Raw genomic sequence first — 21,768 nt, forward strand, 5'->3', positions numbered from 1 at the left:
CTTTCCCTTATCTGTTTCTAGGGCAAGCTAGTTCTGCGCCAAAGAAAAAGGTTTAAAAAGACATGAAGAGTTTCTCTACCCTTCAGCCTACTTTATAAAATACTCTTGATATTTTAGAAGGAAGAATCAGGAAAGTAATTCTGAAAACGAAAGATTCTGAGGAAGAAAACTAGGAAAGAAAAACTGTCCAACTGGAGTTGAACATAGCTGAGACCATTCTTAGGATGGGTGATTTAGGTTCTCTCAAAGAGCACCACTATCCAAGCACCATGGAAAACAGGAACCAGCAGCTTTATACAAGCAAATAACAAAAACTAACACTTGGGGTGCCTGGGTGGCTCAGTTGGTTCAGCAGCTGACTCTTGATTTCAGTTCAGGTCATGATCCAGAGTTATGGGATCAACACTGCATCGGGCTCCACAGTGGGACCTGCTTAAGATTCTCTCTCTCTCTGTCTCCCTCTCCCCTTCTCCCTCTCCCCGCTCATGGGCACTCTCTCTCTAAAAAATTTTTTTAATTAAATCTTAAAAAAAAAAAACCCACACACTTGCCATTTGTAGAAACTAGAGCCACTATACTTGAAAGGAAAATGTATATATGGAATCTTCTGGTAATTTCTATTTAAGATGAACCAGAGAGTAACGGCCAAGGCATGGCAAACCCAATGAATGACTGATTCCTTGGTGTCAACCAGAAGGATTTAATGTCCTAAATCAGGATGTTTGAACACAAAATTCAACAGTAAAAAGGTTCATCGTGTGTGAAAAGATCTCTGACAAGAGCAGAGGGAGCAGTGGTAGGATATGTAAAGAAAATAATGTATCTATATGGAAACCCTATATGGAAATCTGGGAGTGACACATAAATAGTAGCTAGGATAAGATAAAAAGAGAACAAAACAGGTGGGAGATTTGTATGACAGACTGCCATGACAGATAGAAAACTAAGATGACATTTTAATAATAAGATTATAGATTTGCTACAGAAAATAACAATTGTGTCTGGTAGTTGAGATAAGCTGGAATGCTAGTTTCCTAACAAAGAGCAAATGCACACAATCATAGAGCAATTAATTAACTTTGTCCTAGAGATTGCATGGGGTCTTTTGCTGGGCCTTCTGGGCAGCTAGCATGTCTGTGATAGGTGTAATTCCTGCCAAAAGAAACGAAGGGCATAGTTCAGGACTTTGCCTCAGTCGTGTGTACTGTTTTGTTCTGCCCTTTAAAAAAAAAAAAAAACATGAATAAGTGAGTTTTATCAAATGGTTTTTTCTGTATCTACTGATAAACGTTTTTAGACAATCGTGTTTTTTCTCCTTTATTCTGTTAATATGGCAAATTAAAATTATTTTCAAGTGTTAAATCACCCTTGCATTCCTGGAATTAACCCTATTTGCTTATGATGTATTATTCTTTTTTTTTTTTAAGTTTATTTTTTTTTAGTAATCTCTATACCCAACATGGGCTTGAACTCACAATCCTGAGATCAAGAGTTGCACACTGGGCCAGCCAGGTGCCCCTATTATTCTTTTTATATAGTGCAAATTTCAGTTTGCTACTGTTTTGTTGAAGATTTTATACCTATGCTCCCAAAGGGATATTGGTCTCTAATCTTTTCGTTAAATGTCTTTGTCAGATTGTGTATAAGGGATAGGCTTGCCGCATAAAGAACTGGGAAGTGCTCCTTTCTCCTCTATTTTCTGAAAAAAATCTATGTTAAGACTGGTATTGTTTCAACCTTACATACTTGAGAGAATTATCGGTAAAATAACCTGGGCCTGTAGAACATCAAGGAAAGGTTTCCAATTAAATATTCAATATTTTCATCAGATATACGGCTATTGAAAATTTATATTCTTGTCTCAGTTTTAGTAAGTTGTATTTTTCAAGAAAGTGCCCATTTAATCTAAGCTATCAAATTTACTGGCATAAAGCTGTTCATAATATTCCTTTACTGACCTTTTAATATCTGTATGATCTGTAATGATATTGGAAAATTTCGCTTTCCTTTTTTTCTTAGTCTTGCTAGAAGATTATCAATTTTATTGATCTTTTCAAAGAATCAACTTTTGACATTGTTAAATATCTCTATTGTTTGTTTTCTATTTCACTGATTTCTTCTTTGTTATTTCCCTCCTTCAACCTTACGTTTAATTAGTTCTTTTTTTTTCTCATTCCTGTGAAAACTTAGATAACAGATTTTAAATCCTTCTTCATTTTAAATATAAGCATCTAAAGCTACAACTTTCCCTCTAAACACTGCTTTCGCTGCATCCCACAGATTCTGATACGATGCTTTCATTTTCATTCAACCAAAAATATTTTCCAATTTCCCATATGATTTGTTCTTTTAACTATGGGTTATTTAGGGGTGCATTGTTTACTTTCCAAATACTCCAAATACCCAGAGATCTTTCTGTTATTAACTTCCAGTTTAATTCTGCTGTGGTAGGAAAACATACTCTGTATTATTTAAAATTTACCAAGATGTTTATGGCCCAGCATATGGTCTATCTTAGTGAGTGCTCTATCCACACTTGAAAATAATGTACATTCTGCAGTTGTTGAGAATAGTGTTCTATAAATGTCAGTTAGGTGAAGGTGATTGATGGCAGCATTCACATCATAAATATCCTTGTTGATTTTTATCTACTTGCTCTGTCAATACTAAGAAAGGGGAATTAAACCCCTAACTCTTATTGGGATTTGTTTTTCTCTTTAATTCTGTTAGTTTTTCTTCATGTATTTTAAAGTTCTGTTATTAGCACATTTCGAATTTTTCAATCATTTTGATGAATTGACTTTTATCATAACAACATATCCCTCTTTATCTTGTTAATACTCCTTAAAGTCTACTTTCTTTGACATTAATATAGCCATGTCAGCTTTTTCCATAATGTTTACATGGTTTATATTTTTCTATTTTTTTTTTTACTTCCAACATATCTATGCTTTTATATTTAAAGTACATCTCCTTTTTCTTCCAGCTTTATGAAGATATAATTGACATATGACATTGTGTAAGTTTAAGGTATATGATGTGATGATTTCATACATGTGTATATTGCAATATGATTACCACAATAAGATTACTTAAGACATCCATCATCTCACAAAATTAGAATTTTTGTGTGAGAACACTGAAAACCTACTCTTTTAGCAATTTTCAAGTATACAATACAGTACTATTAACTATAGTCACCATCTTGTATATTAGATCCCAGAACTTATTCATTTTATAAGTGGAAGTTTGTACTCTTTGACCAATATTCCCCCATTTCTCCCATCCCTCAGCCCCCAGCAATCATCATTCAACTCTGTTTCTATGAGTTTGGCCTTTTTTAGATTCCATATATAAGTGAGTTCACACAGTATTTGTCTTTCTCTGACTTATTTCTCAAATGCCTCTCTTTTAAACAGTTAATTGATAAGTATGATCATTTCTACTTTTAAATGAACATATTTAGATTATTTACATTTAGTGTTATTGGTATGGCAATTCTTTTCTACTTGTCCCACTGGTTTGTTCCTTCTTTCCTGCAATATTGTGAGCTAGTCAAATAGTTTTTAGTATTCCATTTCATTTCCTCTATTGGCTTCTGAGCTATACCTCTGGATTTCTCAAGTGGTTGCTCTAGGGAGTACAATATGCATCTACTTAGAATTAATATTATACCAGTTTATATACACTGTATAAACTGTACAACAGTATAATTCCATTTACCACTCCATCCTGTACCTTGTATTCTTTCTATCATATATATTATCTCTACATATTTGTGGTAGCCTTAAAGTATCTCCACAAATTTTTAGATACCACTCCCTTCAAAGAGAGGAGCATAGTTCCTTTCCTCTTAATTGTGGGGTTTGCTAGTGACTCATTTCTAAACTACAGAATGTGGTGGTGGCGACAGTACGTGATTTCCAAGACTAATTCGTGAGGACACTCGGGCAGCCTTATGGAGAGGCTCACATGATGAATAATGAGGCCTCTTGCCAATAGCTATTTGAGATCTTAAAAGGAGAGCTGAGAGCCCCAGTCAAGATTTCAGATCAGGACAGCCCCAGACAATATCTTGATGGCAATTCATGACAGACTCTGAACCAGAAACATCCAGTTAAGCCACTCTTGAATTCCCAACCCACAGAGACTGTAAGACAATAAATGCTTATTGTGTTAAGCCATTAATTTTGGAGAAAATCTGTTACACAGCAATAAATAATTGGTACAATTATTATAAACCCTGATAATACAATGCCATTTTTGTTATAAATAATCAGTTGTCCTTTAAATAAAGAAGGAAAAGTCTTTCACATTTGCCTATATAATTACCATTTCTAGTGCTCTTTATTCCTTTCTACAGATCTGAGTTTCAGGTATCATTTCCCTTCAGCTAAAGAACATCCGTTAGCATTTCTTGCAATATTAAGTCTCCGGGCAACAAATTCTCTCAGCTTTAGTTTATTTGAAAATGTTTTTATTTCACTTCCATTTCTGGAAGGTATTTTTGCTTCCAGTATAATATTTTGGATTGACAGTTTTGTTTTTCTTCTTTCAAACTTTAGAGACGTTGTTCCACTGTCTTCTGCCAATTTCAGATAAGAAGTCAGCTATCATTATTACTTTTGTTCTCTGTACATATCTTTTTACTTTGACTACTCTTAAGATTTTTGGGGCGCCTGGGTGGCTTGGTGGGTTAAGCGTCCGACTTCGGCTCAGGTCACGATCTCACGGTCCGTGAGTTTGAGCCCCGCGTTGGGCTCTGTGCTGACAGCTCAGAGCCTGGAGCCTGTTTCAGATTCTGTGTCTCCCTCTCTCTCTGCCCCTCCCCTGTTCATGCTGTCTCTCTCTGTCTCAAAAATAAATAAACGTTAAAAAAAAATAAAAAAAAAAAGATTTTTGTTTTTATCTTTGGTTTTCAGCAGATGAGTACAATGTTCTCAGGTGTTGTTTCCTTCATATTTACTGTCTGAGGTTCACTGAGGTTTTGGGACTTGTGAGTTGATGTCTGTCACTAAATTTAGGGAAATTGTGGTCATTATTTCTTCACATATTTCTTCCTCGTCTTTCCTCCTATCTTTATGGGACTCCAATTAGATATATGTTAAACTACTTGATATTGCCTCACAGTCACTACAGCTTTGTTATCCCCTAGCTCCAATCTTTTTGCTCTTGGCTATTCAGTTTAGATTCAGTTTATTTAGTTCATTGGACTCTTTCTTCTGCATGTCTCTCCTGCTGTCATGAATCCATCCAGTTAATCTTTATTTTAGCTATTGTACTTTTCCATCTGGAAATCTAGAATTTCCATCTGGCTCTTTTTAATAGTTCCATTTCTCTGCCAGTGCTCCCCATATATTCATTAATTATGCCCATCTTTTCTTTTAAATATCTGAACACGTTTATATCAGCTGCTTTAAATTCCTTGTGTGCTAAATCCATCACCTGGACCATCATAGGATGTGTTGTATGTTTTCTCCATAGGATGGGTCACATTTTTGCTTGTCATAGTTTCACTTCTTTGTGCTTTTGTAATTTTTATTGTATGCTAAGTATGGTGGCTGATATGTTGTACACAGTCTGGATTATGTTGTATTCCTTTAATGGGTGTTGAATTTTGGTTTGACAAGCAGTTAAATTACTGGAAGTTCCTCTTGATCCTGATAGGTTTGGTTTTATGCCATGTCAGGTGGGTTTATTTTGGTTCTGTCCCTAGTCTTAAGGTACAGCCTTTACTCTAGGGTATTTTTTTTTAAGTTTATGTATTAAGGGGGGGCAGAAAGAGAAGGAGAGAGAGAGAATCCCAAGCAGGCTCCAGACCATCAATGCAGAGCCCGATGCAGAGCCTGAACTCACGAATCATGAGCTCACGACCTGAGCCAAAGTCGAATGCTTAACGGACTGAGCCACCAGGTGCCCCTACTATAGGGTATTGTACTCGCTCCTAAAGCTGTCCTATCTGGGATCCCAAATTCATACCTTAAATGCTCATCAAGTTCTCTCACTCTGGCTGGACTAGAACACCAACATTTCTGAGCACTGTGCACCCTCAGGTGTCTTTGTTCACTTCTCAGCCCCACAGCAGCCACTCCGCATCAGGTCTCACAGAGTCTTCCCTGTGCATGCCCAACCTGACCCTTGGCCAAGGAACTGAGGTAAATACCCCAGCAGATTCCTGCCCCCTACACCTATATGCTGCTCCCTCTCCTCCTGTACCCTGTTCTACAATTCAGCCCTTTTGGTAGCCCTAAACTCCGAGTTCTTCCTCCTCTGTTCAGGGAGCCCATTGCTCTCACTTGAGTGCCACCTCCCTGGGCTGTAATTGGGAAAATGTTCCCAGGCAAAGAGCCAGGGTGAATACGGGACTCACCTGGTGTTTCCTTTCTTTCCAGGATCACAGACCTGCGCTGCCTATTGCCTGATGCCTGAAAACAGCTGCCTCCTGTGTTTTCCCAGTTTTAGAGTTGTTTACAGTGAGAATATAAGTCTGATACCGGTTTTTCCATCTAGGAGAGAAAGGACAGAGGCATTTCATAGCATTTTGTATTCACAAATGTTTCATATTAAACTTCTTGAGTTCATAGAGTACCTTTTTTTTAACTCTACATTTTAAACTCTCTGAATTTTGTATATGTGAATAGTAGGATTTTCCATTATATTAGGAAGCAACCACTGTAGCCTAAAGATACAGCTCCCCCTCCAGTTTTCTACTGTGTAGATCCAGGAATCTCTCTGATACTACTGGGTGCAGGGAAGGAAGGACTCCAATGATACCTAAAATTAAAGTTGCCAACAACCAGGTGGAAGAGAACTTGGGATAGGTAAAATATGACTTAGATACATAAAGAAATATTTACTGTCTTTACACCATAGTGCTGTGACTTAAAATTGATAGCAGTAACACAGAAAACTAGTATTGTGAATCAGTGGAGCACCATAATTCACAATTTGTTCCAATCCTCTAACAACATCTTTGACACCTTTTAGTCATTTCTATACCCATGTCTATTCGCTTCTGTATTCATGCCTTGTCCAGCTATTTCTTTTTTTTTTTTTATAAAATTTTTTTAATGTTTATTTATTTTTGAGACAGAGACAGAGCATGAACAGGGGAGGGGCAGAGAGAGAGGGAGACACAGAATCTGAAACGGGCTCCAGGCTCTGAGCTGTCAGCACAGAGCCCGACGCGGGGCTCGAACTCACGGACCATGAGATCGTGACCTGAGCCGAAGTCGAACGCTTAACCGACTGAGCCACCCAGGTGCCCCATTGTCCAACTATTTCTTGTACTTATAATACTCTTGTTGATCAAATTGCTGTTCAAAATTCATCACCTTCTTGGGGCACCTGGGTGGCTCAGTTGGTTGAGCATCCAACTTCGGCTCAGGTCACGATCTCATGGTCCGTGAGTTCGAGCCCCGCGTCGGGCTCTGTGCTGACAGCTCAGAGCCTGGAGCCCGCTTCAGATTCTGTGTCTCCCTCTCTCTCTGCCCCTCCCCTGCTCATGCTCTGTCTCTGTCTCAAAAATAAAAAAATAAAAATAAATTCATCACCTTCTTTATAACAGAATTACAGCTCCATACTCTTTGCTGTGTGACTATACAGTGCCTCCCACTGTGGGCACAGTATAGTTGCCTGTCACATTTTTGTTGGACTGGCCATGTGACTTGCTTTGAGAGTGCCAATGTAGAGAATATGAGCAGAAGCTTTACACCATATTGTACGATTTGGTCTGTCCCCTTGTGCTCTAATACCCACCAAGAGAAGAGCATGCCCTGGGAAGTTACTGCCTCTTCAGACAGGGCCCCAGAGGGAAGACAAGGGGAAAGAGACTTGAACCCAAATGAAAGCCTTTTGAATTCTACCTGGTCCAGCCTAGATTAGCCAAACTGTAGCCAGAGACCCATGAGAATGAAAGTAAATGGTTGTTGGTATAAACCACTGAGACTTTAAAATTATTTGTGGCACAGCCAAAAAAAAAAAAAATTAAATTAAAAACATAAAAAAAGGACACAATATAGATGCTAGATGTTTTGACTGGACCGGCAGGGCACCTCACTCTTCCATCAAACACACTTAACTCTTAATCATCTAGATAAAATCCTGGTATCTTTTATGATCCAACTTAAATAATACCTCCTCTATGAAGCCTATAGGATTAGACCTTATCTCCTCTACACTCTACAGGGCAAAGAATCTTGTGTCTATTTTATTCATTGATATAAATCAAGCACCTAGAGCACTGCCTGGTACACAGAAGGCCCTCCATAAATATTTGCAGAATGGATGATATAACACACTAAACTGTTTTAAGTTCTATATCAAAATATATAGTCATGACATGATACTCTACATGGAAAACCCGACAGACTCCACCAAAAGTCTGCTAGAACTGATACATGAATTCAGCAAAGTTGCAGGGTACAAAATCAATATACAGAAATCGTCTGCATTTTTATACACCAATAATGAAGCAAAAGATAGAGAAATAAGGAATCTAATCCCATTCACAATTGCACCAAGAATCATAAAATACCTAGGAATAAACCTAACCAAAGATGTGAAAGATCTCTATGTTCAAAACTATAGAAAGCTTATGAAGGAAATTGAAAAAGATACAAAGAAATGAAAAACATTCCATGCTCATGGATTGGAAGAATAAATATTGTTAAAATGTGAATACTACCCAAAGCAATCTACACATTCAATGCAATCCCAATCAATTTGCAAGAGCATTCTTCTCAAAACTAGAACAAGCAATCCTAAGATTTGTATGGAACCACAAAAGACCCTGAATAGCCAAAGTAATATTGAAGAAGAAAACCAAAGTGGGAGGCATCACAATCTCAGACTTCAGCCTCTACTATAAAGCTGCAATCATTAAGACAGTATGGTATTGGCACAAAAACAGACACATAGACCAATGGAATAGAGATCCCAGAATTGGATCCACAACTGTATGGCCAACTAATCTTTGACAAAGCAGGAAAGAGTATCCAGTGGAAAAAAAGACAGTCTCTTTAACAAATGGTGCTGGGAGAACTGGAGAACAACATGCAGAAGAATGAAACTAGACCACTTTCTTACAACATTCACAAAAATAAACTCAAAATGGATGAAGGACCTGAATATGAGACAGAAAACCATCAAAACCCTAGAGGAGAAAGCAGGAAAAAAACCTCTTTGACCTCAGCAACAGTAATTTCTTACATGACACATCTCCAAAGGCAAGGGAATTAAAAGCAAAAATGAACTATTGGGACCTCATGAAGATAAAAACTTCTGCACTGCAAAGGAATCAATCAACAAAATTAAAAGGCAATTGACGGAATGGGAAGAGATATTTGCAAATGACATACTGGATAAAGGGCTAGTATCCAAAATCTATAAAGAACTGACCAAACTCCACACCCGAAAAACAATCCAGTGAAGAAATGGGCAAAAGACATGAATGGACACTTTTCTAAAGAAGACATCCAGATGGCCAATAGGTACATGAAAAGATGCTCAACATCACTCCTCATCAGGGAAATACAAATCAAAACCACAATGAGATACCACCTCACGCAGGTCAGAGTGGCTAAAATGAACAAATCAGGAGACTATAGATGCTGGCAAGGATGTGGAGAAACAGGAACCTTCTTGCACTGTTGGTGGGAATGCAAACTGGTGCAGCCGCTCTGGAAAACAGTGTGGAGATTCCTCAAAAAATTAAAAATAGATCTACCCTCTGACCCAGCAATACCACTGCTAGGAATTTACCCAAGGGATATAGGAGTAGTGATGCATAGGGGCACTTGTACCCCAATGTTTATAGCAGCACTTTCAACAATAGCCAAATTATGGAAAGAGCCTAAATGTCCACCAACTGACAAATGAATAAAGCAGATATGGTTTATATATACAATGGAATACTACTTGGCAATGAGAAAGAATGAAATCTGGTCACTTGTAGCAACGTGGATGGAACTGGTGGGTATTATGCTAAGTGACATAAGTCAGGCAAAGAAAGACAGATACCATATGTTTTCACTCATATGTGGATCCTGAGAAACTTAACAGAAGACCAGGTGGGAGGGGAAGGGGGAAAAAAAGTTATGGAGAGGGAGGGAGGCAAACCATAAGAGACTCTTTTTTTTAAATTTTTTTTTAACGTTTATTATTGAGAGACAGAGAGACACAGAGTGTGAGCGGGGGAGGGATAGAGGGGGAGACAGAATCTGAAGTAGGCTCCAGGCTCTGCGCTGTCAGCACAGAGCCCAATGCGGGGCTTGAACTCACAAACTGCAAGATCATGACCTGAGCTGAAGTTGGTCACTTAACCAACTGAGCCACCCAGACACCCCTAAGAGACTCTTAAATACTGAGAACAAACTGAGGGTTGATGGGGGGTGGGGGAGAGGGGAAAGTGGGTGATGGGCATTGAGGAGGGCACCTGTTGGGATAAGCACTGGGTGTTGTATGGAAACCAATCTGACAATAAATTATATTTAATGAAAAAAAACCCCAAAATATATAGTCACATTCCCGATAATCATGCTATTCTTTCCCACAGAGCTCTATGGGATCTCACAGGCCTCACTTCCAGGTTAAGGAGGTTGGGCTTTTAGGTACTTGGAAGCATCTGGAATGTCTGAGTAGGCAAGCAGAGTGCTTAGAATCAGAATTGGTTGCAAGTGACTGAGTATCCCCAAATAAAAGAGAAAAAGGTGATGTGTGTGTATGTACATATAAATTTTTTTAGATGAAGACAAAGGTAGTCTAAGAAAAATAATTCTGGTTGTTTCTCTTCATATTTTTTTTTTAAGAAAGAGGTTTATTAAGTTGTAATTCACATATATATAATTCATCCACTTAAAGTGTACAATTCAATGGATTTTAGTATATTCCCAAAGTTGCAACCTTCACTGTTATCAATTTTAGAACACTTTTTTTTTTTTTTTTTTTTTTTATAAAAAAAGAAAAAAAAAAAGTGTGGGGGGGGGGGGGGGGGGGGGGGGAGAAGGAGGGAGGGAGAGAGAGGGAGAGAGAGAGAGAAAGAAAGAAAGAAAGAAAGAAAGAAAGAAAGAAAGAAAGAAACAGACAGACAGAATATTCTAGGGAGGCTCCATGCTCAGGGCGGATCCTGATGCAGGACTCGATCCCCCAACGCTGGGATCACGACCTGAGCCAAAATCAAGAGTCAGATGCTCAACCAACTGAGCCACCCAGGAGCCCCCATCTTCATTATCTTAAAAAGAAACTCCATACTCATTAGCAGTCACTTCCTATTTCCCACCAACAGTCTTCCCACCCTCTCCACCCCACCTCCAGCCCTAGGCAACAAGTAATTTACACTCTGTAAATTGCTATTCTATAAATACTCTGTATAGATATGCCTCTTCTGGACATTTCATATAAATGGAATCATACAATATGTGGTCTTTTGTGACTGGTTTCATTCAGCATAACGTTCTCAAGGTCCTCTTGTCATTTTCAAATGTAGATATGATCCCATTAAAACATATGTAATAATTAAGAGCACAGACTACAAAGTCAGACTGCCCAGGTTTATTTATTTATCTTTAAACTTTTTTTTTTTTTTTGACGTTTATTTATTTTTGAGACAGAGAGAGACAGAGCATGAACGGGGGAGGGTCAGAGAGAGGGAGACACAGAATCTGAAACAGGCTCCAGGCTCTGAGCTGTCAGCACAGAGCCCGACGCGGGGCTCGAACTCACGGACCGCGAGATCATGACCTGAGCCGAAGTCGGCAGCTTAACCGACTGAGCCACCCAGGCGTCCCACAGACTGCCCAGATTTATATCCTATCTCCATCCCCTATTAGAATTATATGATTTAAGGTGAGTTACTCAACTTCCCTGTGCCTTAATCTCCTCATCTGTAAAATGGATATAATAATAGAACTTGCCTCATAGGGTCATAGTGAAATTGAAATGAGTTAATAGGTAAAGCACTTAGAATAGTACCTTACACATAGTAACCATTATACTGATGTTGGCTGCTATTATTATTATCTGTGTTAAAGAGAAGGGGATCATGGATAAATATTCTTCTCAAAATCTTTTTCATAGCTTTGGGATATGTTTTGGTATATTGTAGGGTTGAAAGTAAGTGTCTCCGTAGGAAGAAATGGGGAATGACTGCTAATGAGTACAGAATTTCTTTTTTAGGGTGAAGCAAACGTTCTTGGATTAGATAGTGGTTATGGTTGCATAATTTATGAATACACTCCAAAAAAACATATTCAATCATACACTTTAAGAGGGTGAATTTTATAGTTTCTGAATGGTTATCTCGATTTTTACAATTGTCTTTCCTATTTCCAAAATTGCTACACTTGAAGCAAAATAGTGAAGGCATATATGAATATTCTGCCTTGAAAAAGGCTAGAAATTTAAATAGCTTCCCTACTCTGCCCATACACCACTTTCCCCCACAGTTTTTCCTATGCTTCATGTCTTAAAAATGTTCTATATTTGTGTTTTATACCTGCTATGAACTGCAGATGGTGGGTAAATAAACTGTGTTTGATTACATGGACCTTACTGGGCAGAGCTACAAAAAAGAGCAAATTTAAAAAGAGAAATCATACTAACTTGTATTAAGTAGTAACCACATCATAACAGTTAAGAGCTCAGACTCTAAAATTAAAGAGAATTATGTTCGATTTCTGGTTCCACCATTTGTCAAGCTATGTACGTGGGGCAAGTTACTTAAAGAACTCTGAACCTTAGTTTCCTCATGAGTAAACTGAAGATAATAATAGTAATTTATTTTATAGGGTGTTAGGAGGATTAAGTTTAATCATGTAGATAAAACATTGAATACACTTCCTGGCAAATAGTATGTACTCATAGATTTTGTAAATGTCAGCTATGAGCAGGATGATGATGATAATGAAGGACGAGGAGGGGTAAGAGAACCATCATCATCACTCAAACTGACTGTAACATGAAAAAGACAGAGGAGGCAGCAACTGGGGGGGGGGGGGGGGGGCTCACTGCCCAAAATTGCTACAATCTTCTTGAGAAGGGGGAACAATGTGATTCTGTGGTTACTGGTCACAAGGACAAAGCAACTGACACCCCCTCTACTCTAAGCTCTAAATGAGCTGTGTATTCACAACAGACCCACAAGGATTTGGCAGCAGTTTATGAACGAGATCCCTGCATATGGGTCCAAGCAAACCTTTGCCAAATGCCTTCCAGGGATAGAAGAGGGATGTGAAATTAATTTATTTACTCTTCTAAAAAAAATCCTGAACTTCTAGAGGCATCACTGACACTAAATCCTTCAAATACATCAACCTTTTAAAAATTGCTCTTTGGGGGGCACCTGGTTGAGCAACCGGCTCTTGATTTTGGCTCAGGTCGTGATCTCACCGTTCGTGCTCCCACGCTGACATTGCAGAGCCTGCTTGGGATTCTCTCTCTTCCTCTCTCTCAAAATATATAAATAAGCATTAAAAAATTATTTAAAAATTGCTCTTTGGGGCTGAAATGACCAAGTTTGAGATTGCCATTGCCCTACTTTAGACTCTCACCACCTTTCCTTTGGGACTACTGTGACATCTTCCTAACTGGTTCCCTACCAGTCTCGTCTCCTGTTCTAGTTTCCACACTGTGACTAGGATTCTCTTTTTAAACACAAAATTCTATCAGTCTCTGCTGCTTGAAGTTCCACAAGGGATTCCCAATCATCACTTGTGGAAGTATCTAAAACTCCTCTGCAGACTGTACAAAGCTCTTCGTGACCTAGTCCCCGCTCACAAGTTCAGCCTCATTTCCAGACACGCTCCACCGCCCATATACCTTAAACTCTAGCCTCACTAAAATGCTGGCAGCACTCTGCAAGTCACTACAGTTTTACAACACAATTACAATCTAATAATCTACAGCTTGCTTTTCAAACACATGATCTCATGTATGTGTTGTTGCCATCTGCAATCAGATGTGAATGTGAGGTGCTTATTTTTATTGCTACTTGACCACCGCAAGGAACAACAATCAGTAAACTATCAAATCGCTCTGATTAACACTTTAATTGTGAATAATAAATATGCTTTACTTTGTTAGTTTTTAGAGTCACCAGAAGAGTAAAAAGACCAAGCCTAACTTGCACCTACAGAGTGTAATAGAGTCTGAACATTCTGGTAAAAGCACAGAGATTCATTCTTTTATTATCAATGCCTGAAAGCACACCTCTTAAAATAAGCAGGTAGCCTTATAATAGTTACTTAAAATACTTAAATTGATTACATGCCTTTCTCATTCTGTGTTTAAGATTTTTAGCCTTGGTTTATTAACCATTTGGCTTTGAAACCAGATGAAAATATTGACACTGAGATACTGTATTCTTACAATCTTCAAGTCACTGAATACATAAATCCAAGCACCGCTTTGTACTTCCACGATATTCATTCCTTGTACTTTAATACTGACTCACTGCCCTACAGAACTATCACAGGTGACTAGCAGCTCAAGGCAGCAAGTCTACAAGAAAAACGAGACAAAACTGGACTTCTTCATGTCTACAGTGGTCCAGCTTTCATAATTACTAAACAACACCAACGACACCTAGGCGGCAGCAGCAAGAAGTAATGAAAACTCTGGTTTTGGAAAATGTATACACTAGTATATGCCACAGTCCCGCTAGCTGCTCGAGAATACAGGACCCCAACAGCCACTAACCAACGTCTGGTTTTAGTGTAAACTCATTCTCCTCCTACCTGACCCTTAGGGGATTCTGTTTCCTGATAAGCAGATCTAAACTGTAAGACAATAATATCCCAAGGAGGTTCTGGCACTGAGCCCCAGAAATCCTTAAAGCAACAAACACTGTCTAAAAGAAGAAAAGCAGACTACTCACTGCCTTCGCCGTTCTCTCCACTAACTCTAGGGAACACAGAAATGCCTTGCCAATTAGAAGTTATAAAATTCTTTCTGAGGCTAAATGTTTTGAAATATGGAGAGTCTGTTGATAACGTCATTCCTTGTCACCTGGGATGTTTTGGAAGGCTCCAGACCAAGCAGTATGTGGGCCAGTGAATCCTTTCTATTTCTGGAAGCTGAATAACTTGGAATCTCCTGTAGTGATTGACAGATTAAAAGGGTAACTTAACTCACATTAGGTCAATAAAGTTAAGTCAAAAACCATTTTAAAAATCCAGAATGTGGGAAACCAGAAGATAAAAGCCCAGTTTCTTCAATAAAATAAACTGTAACTAAAAAATTAAAGTGAAAAAGTAAGGAGGACTTATCAATTAAAAACCACCTAAGAAACACAGTCATCAAATGCAGTATGTGCCCATTTCTTGGATCCTGATTCAAACAAGTCAATTGTTTAAAAAATTGAAACAAATGAGGAATTTTAATTTATTTTTTTAATGTTTATTTATTTTTGAAGGAGAGAGAGACAGAGTATGAGCAGGGGAGGGGCAGAGAGAGGAAAACACAGAATCCGAAGCAGTCTCTGTGTCTTCTGAGCCACCCAGGCGCCCCTCATTTTTGCAAATCTTAAATACTTCCTGAGGAGAAAGGTTGAAAAGCCAAAGCACGCTACCCAGATGGAAAGTTTCAGAGCCCATCCTTTCTGAGGTGCCACCTGCTCTGTCTGCAGCAGTTGGTGCAGGATCTGGAGAGGAGCCCCCACAGAGGGTTCAGGCTCCAGGAAAAATCCTCCCGTGCTCTCCACAACCCAGAGCACTGGTGAATAAATAACATGGCATGCGTGAGAAAAGGACAGTCCTCAATAACCCTGAGATTGTGTGTCACTTCTTGTCTTCAGTTACCTGCTTACCTGAGGCCTACTACATATGGCATGCTGGTTAAGAGCACGGGCTTTGGGTTGGGTGGCTCAGTCGGTTAAGCCTCCGACTTCATCTCAGGTCATGATCTTGTGGTTCATGGGTTCGAGCCCCGCATTGGGCTCTGTGCTGACAGCTTAGAGCCTGAAGTCTGCTTCGGATTCTGTGTGTGTATCTCTCTCTCTGCCCCTCCCCCAGTAGTGTTCTTTCTCAAAAATAAATAAACATTAAAAAAAAAAGAGCATGGGCTTTGGAGATAGATACGGGTCTGAGATTCTAGCTCTTACCACTTAAAAGCAGTATAACTTCAGGGCAAGTTTCTCAACCAATTTTTTTTTTCTTTAAGTAGGCTCCACACCCAATGTGGGGCTTGAACTCAAGGCCTTCACATTAAGAGTCACATGCCCTACCGACTGAGCCAGCCAGGTGCCCCTCTCAACCAATCTGTACCTTAGTTTCTCCATATGTATGATGACGATTACACTGGCACCTTCTTATAAAACCACTGTAAAGATTAAATGAGGATATATTTTTTGGTATGGTGACTGGCTAAAATACTAGCTGCCATTATGATATTAGTATTGCTGTTTTATATTCCTTCCCTTTCATTTGAATTCAGACTGTGAAACCCAGTAAAATAAAAGATGAAATATTCACAATTATATTTTTTTAATGTTTAGTTTTGAGAGAGAGAGAGGGGGAGAATGTGAGGGGGAGAGGCAGAGAGAGAGGGAGGGAAACAGAGGATCAGAAGCATGCTCTGCACTGACAGCAGACAGCCTACTGTGGGGCCTGAACTCACAAACCATGAGATCATGACCTGAGCCAAAGTTGGACATTTAACTGACTGAGCCACCCAGGCACCCCCATAATTATAATTAATAGTATACTTATTGCTATCATTATTGCTGTAGAAAAGAAAGCTGACGAATGATGAGAGTAGAAAATGGCGACATAAAAGTAAATATATATATATAGATTTGGATCAGACTTGAGGGCCAGGCAGTGGTTTAAGATTTATTGGGGGGAACAGTGGGTAACAAGTATTGAACACTAGAGTAATAAACAAAAGCAGTATTTCAGGACAATGAGTCAGAAAATGGTCTGTACAAGACAAACTGGGTCTGTGACACTGGCCTCCAGGGCAACTCTGTGATGCATTTGCGGCAACTTTTTTTAGCGCCCTATACTGTGCTACCACCAATATAATCTGAGGTCTCGCTTTATAATAAAGTAACCAGGTATATGCAACATGAGTGTTCATCATGACAATCCTGAACTGGATCCAGAAACGGCAGAAACGCCAAAAGGTTTCTGCGTTCCTGGGGATGGGAAGGCAGAATAAACTAGAAAGTGGGAGGACATGGGGCGTGAGGCTGGGGAGTTCAGCACAGGCCGACACATCCATTGCAACTTTTCCTGCTGATGGGGCAGATCATTTATCCTAAGAGAATCACCTCATGAAAACAATGCAGAGTGTGTGCCCGGCCCACAACCCATGGCTAGAACGTCAGCACTGATTATTCTCTCCGGGGCCCTCCTCCCACCATGTGCTTGTCAGCAACACGGACACCCACACTCCACTCTCAGAAACCCTACACTCCACAAGAACTGCTGAAACAGGGGTAGAAAAATTAGCTCTGTGGCTGGTTGAAGGTTACGTACGCAAGGTCAAGGAGGAAACGGGGATTCTACTGGCTTATTGGACCCATGTATTTAAAGGAGGCCGAGAGGACTTTCTTTCCTCACCCCTCCCTTAGATTTCCTTGCTGTGTATCACAGAGCTGCCTCTTTACAGACTGATTCATTTTACGGCTTCCATTTGTTGAGAGCACACTATGTGCCGGCCACCTGCCTGGGATTTATCAGTGAACAAAAGAAGATCCCTGCCATTGAAGGACTTCCTCCTTGAGGGATGGGGAAGGCAGACAGCATTTTAGGAAATGACAGGTGTTAGGTAGGACAAAATGAAAAACAAAACCAAAAAATAGTAGACAAAGGGATGGGGAGTAAGAAGGGGAGGGCAGTTGGATGTGGAATCTTTCAGCTAACAGGAATGTTAACCTGGAAATTCTCACTTCCTGCTATTTATTACCACTCCCTCACCACTCAGCACATAGCAGGTGATGAGGGAAACAAGACAGCTGTATTGGGTTTATTTCAGAGTCAAAAGAAGATAAATTACAACTATATTCTCCATATTTTTCTTTTCCGAAAATGGCCTAAAGAAGGAAAGTCCTAAATGAACCGAAGCAAAGTGACATCAGACAGACTTCTCCCCTTCTCCTGCGCCAAGCTAGTCTTCAGTCTATCAGCATTTGGGCTTCAACTGCCCCATATTCGGAGAGTGAGACTGGGCTCTCTGTGCACAATGGCTCCCCCAGGCATAGCCTATTCAGAATTTCTAAGTAACCAGCATGCATTTACTTCACCCCATAAGTTACTCCTATCTTTTTGCCTTTTTTCAGAGGATCAATCAAGGCAACAAGAGTTGACGGCCTAACCTTGAAAGAGGAAGGGGGATACAGTTATATATAGCCCAAATTTAAGTGCATTCTCCTCCTCCACAAACACGTCCCCTCCTTCTGCCCCTCCCCCAAAAAAGGCCAGAGAGAGAGAAATAACCAACATTTTTCCAAGTTGGTGCTAAAAGTCAGGACGAAAGAATTGCTTTTCTATATTTCTGCAAATGTTCTACAATGAAGATGTATAGTTTTTATAATTGGGAAAAAATAGCTACTTAAAAAAGAAACCCAACCATATACCAGAAGAGATGGCCATGCCAATCAATTGCCCAACTCCCCAGGAGTTACGGTTGCCGAAGAGCTAAAGTATCTCAATAGCCTGCGAGATATACTTGGATAAGATTTATACCTGGAGTAGAGACGGATCCACAGAGTTAGCAAACTATAATTTTACAGGTCTTCTATTTACAATCATGCTGACAGCCCCAGCTGTGATGCTGAATATGGCTCTTTTTCCCATTCTTCACACCAGCTATTTAAATTCTGACTCTTAACAGGAGGAAAGGCTGATCTAATGGTGAAATAAGCTTATATTAGAAACATGAAATGTTTACCATAAATTTATATAAGTAGGGCTCAGAAGTACTGAAGACTCTTATTCCTCTTCTTTTGCTTAAAACGTAACCTTAGCATAGGCCTAGAGTCTGGGTACGCACCTTCCCGATGCCGTCTTAGCTCTTTGGAGACAAATCCTGAAAAAGTAGCTGATAAGGCTTAATACTCATTTATGATGAAAACGTTCAATAAACTAGGACTAGAGGAGAACACCCTAACTTGACACAGGTACATCTAAAACCAGGGGTGCCTGGTGAAGATCCAACTCTTGATTTCAGCTCAGGTCATGATTCCAGGGTTGTGAGATTGAGCCCCATGTCAGGTTCTACAACAAGCATGGAGCCTGCTGAGATTCTCAGTCTCTCTCTCTCTCTCTCTCTCTCTCTCTCCCTCTACCCCTCACCCCAGCTCGTGCACTCTCTCTAAAAGGAAAAAAAAGAGTCTGAAACCTAAAACAAATAATATATGAAATGGAAAAACTTTAGACTCACTCTCTTAAAGACTGAAAACAAGACAAAGACACCACTAGCATAGCAACTATTTTGACATAGTCCTGGAAGTTGCAGCCAATGCAGGAATATAAAGTATAAGGATGGGAAAGAAGCAATAAAACTATCATTATTTTCAGAGCACCTAGGTGGCTCAGTTGGTTAAGTGGCCAACTCTTGATTTCAGCTCAGGTCATGATCTCGTGGTTTGTGAGTTCAAGCCCTACGTCGGGTTCTCTGCTGTCAGCATGGAGCCCACTTCATATTCTCTGTTTCCAGCTCTCTCTGCCCCTCCCCCACTCTCTCTTGCATGCACGTGCTCTCTCTCTCTCTCAAAAATAAAAAAACATTAAAAAACAACTATCATTATTTTCAAAGAATGTGATTAACTATGGCAGGGGGCGGGGGAGGGGGTGACCCAGAAATCAGCTATTTGTATGAGATGGGGAAGAAAGGCTGTCAGATACAAGATCATACAATAATCAACACCATTTCTCTTAAACTACCCATAGTCAAATAGGAAATAATAATGGAGACATGATTCACAATAGCAACAAAAACTAGGAAGTATTTAGAAATTAGTTTAACCAAAAATGCCCCCCTAGACTCTTATGGAGAAAAATTTTAATTTCTAATAAAGGATTTAAAAATGAGTTGATGAAGTATTTAGGGATAAAAAGGCAACTAACTCAAATGGGTCAGGAAAAAAAAAACATGCATAGAAATACAGCAGAGGGAGTAATAAAGCAAATATGGCAAAATGCTAACTTTTGGTACATCTAGGTAAGGAATATACAGGAGCTCTTTGTACTGACCTTAGAACTGTTCTGTTAGTTTTAAATTTTTTCCAAATAAAACAAAATTCTTTTTTTAAAAAAAGCTGAATAAATGGAGAGACAAATTACATGCTCTTGGAGGAAATGAGTTAATATCAAAAAGATGTCAAACCTCTCTGAAATAATTTATAAATTCAATGTAGTCCCAATAAAAATTTCTTAAAAATAAAATGTTTGAGGAACTTATAAACTTAATTCCAAATTTTATATGGGAAAATAATGGTCCAAGAATAGCTAATTAAACTTAAAAATGGAGAACAGAGACAGGACAGTTACCAGTCATGAGAACTTACTACAAAATCATTGCAATAAAACATAGAGCAATAACTGGCAAACTAATGGAACAGAAGAGAGGCTGAGAGACAGACCGGTTGTATCCATGGAAACCACTGATGAGAGACAGGGTACCACAATTCAATGGAGGAAAGCATGGATGTTCTTGGAGATATTATTGGAAATATTGCCTCATTAAATGAAGAGTAAGAGGACTGGATCCCTATCTAACATCACATGCAATGAGGGCTCTCGATGAGTTACAGAAATAGCTACTGAAAGGGACTTCTTAAAACTCCACAAGTATTAAACATGTCAAAGAATTTCTTTGATTACATCAGAATTAAGAATGTTTCTTTAAAAAAAATTTTTTTTAACATTTGTTCATTTCTGAGAGAGAGAGAGACAGAGACAAAGAGCATGAGTTGGGGAGCGCAGAGAGAGGAGACAGAAAAAGACAGTGCTGTCAGCACAGAGCCCGACACGGGGCTTGAATACACAGAGCACGAGATCATGACCTGAACCTATGTTGGACACTTAACCAACTGAGCCACCCAATTGCCCCAGAATGTTTCCTGATCAAAAGACAACAAAGGCAAAATTAACAGCTGACCAAGGAGAAGACATCTGCAAAGTCTAAACGTGAACAATGCAGATAGCAACTCCAACAGAAAATGGGCAAAGATATGAATAGGCAATTTATAGAAGAAGCTATTATATTTAAGAGATGTTCAAAATCCTTACTAACCAAAGAAACACAAATTAAAATGATAAGAGGTCACTTTGTATTTACAAGATTAGAAAAGATGTACAGCTGGATAAAGCTTAGCGCTGTTGGGATGTGAGGGTATAGGAACCCTCCAACACTTCTGGCAGAAGAGAGACTGGGGCCACCACTGTGGAGGGGAATCTGGCACTATTTAATCAAATTCATTATATGCAAGCCCATTACCCTTCTGAGTATATACTCACAGCTTTATAAGCGGGCAGGTATGAAGATGCTCATGGCAGCAGTATATATGTCTTAGGGAGTAGGGATAACCTGAGTATCTATCACACAGACAGCAGATAAGTAAAATTGTGGTTTGAGCACACGGCATGGAGTATAAGACATCAGTCAAGAACAAAGAATTAGACGTGCACATAGAAACAGATGGATCTTCAAAACAGTACTTAGAGAAAAAAAGAAGTGAAATGAAATGCAACATTATAAATCGAAATACATATAAAACAAACATCACCACTTTGCAAGAGCCTATACGGACAAAAAGAAACACATGTG

General features: G+C 39.2%; 1 protein-coding gene across 2 annotated transcripts in view; it reads right to left on the bottom strand.

Moving 5' to 3' along the window:
* The window catches only part of DNMBP (dynamin binding protein), a 117,602-nt gene that overhangs the window by 90,976 nt on the left and 4,858 nt on the right, over positions 1 to 21,768 (bottom strand). For both annotated transcript variants that reach the window (XM_049645564.1, XM_049645565.1), the window contains exon 2: positions 6,371 to 6,506. The gene's annotated coding sequence lies outside the window, so the exon portion shown is untranslated. The remainder of the gene's footprint in view (positions 1 to 6,370; positions 6,507 to 21,768) is intronic.

This window comes from Panthera uncia, chromosome D2, assembly GCF_023721935.1.
Source record: "Panthera uncia isolate 11264 chromosome D2, Puncia_PCG_1.0, whole genome shotgun sequence".
Classification (NCBI taxonomy): domain Eukaryota; kingdom Metazoa; phylum Chordata; class Mammalia; order Carnivora; family Felidae; genus Panthera; species Panthera uncia.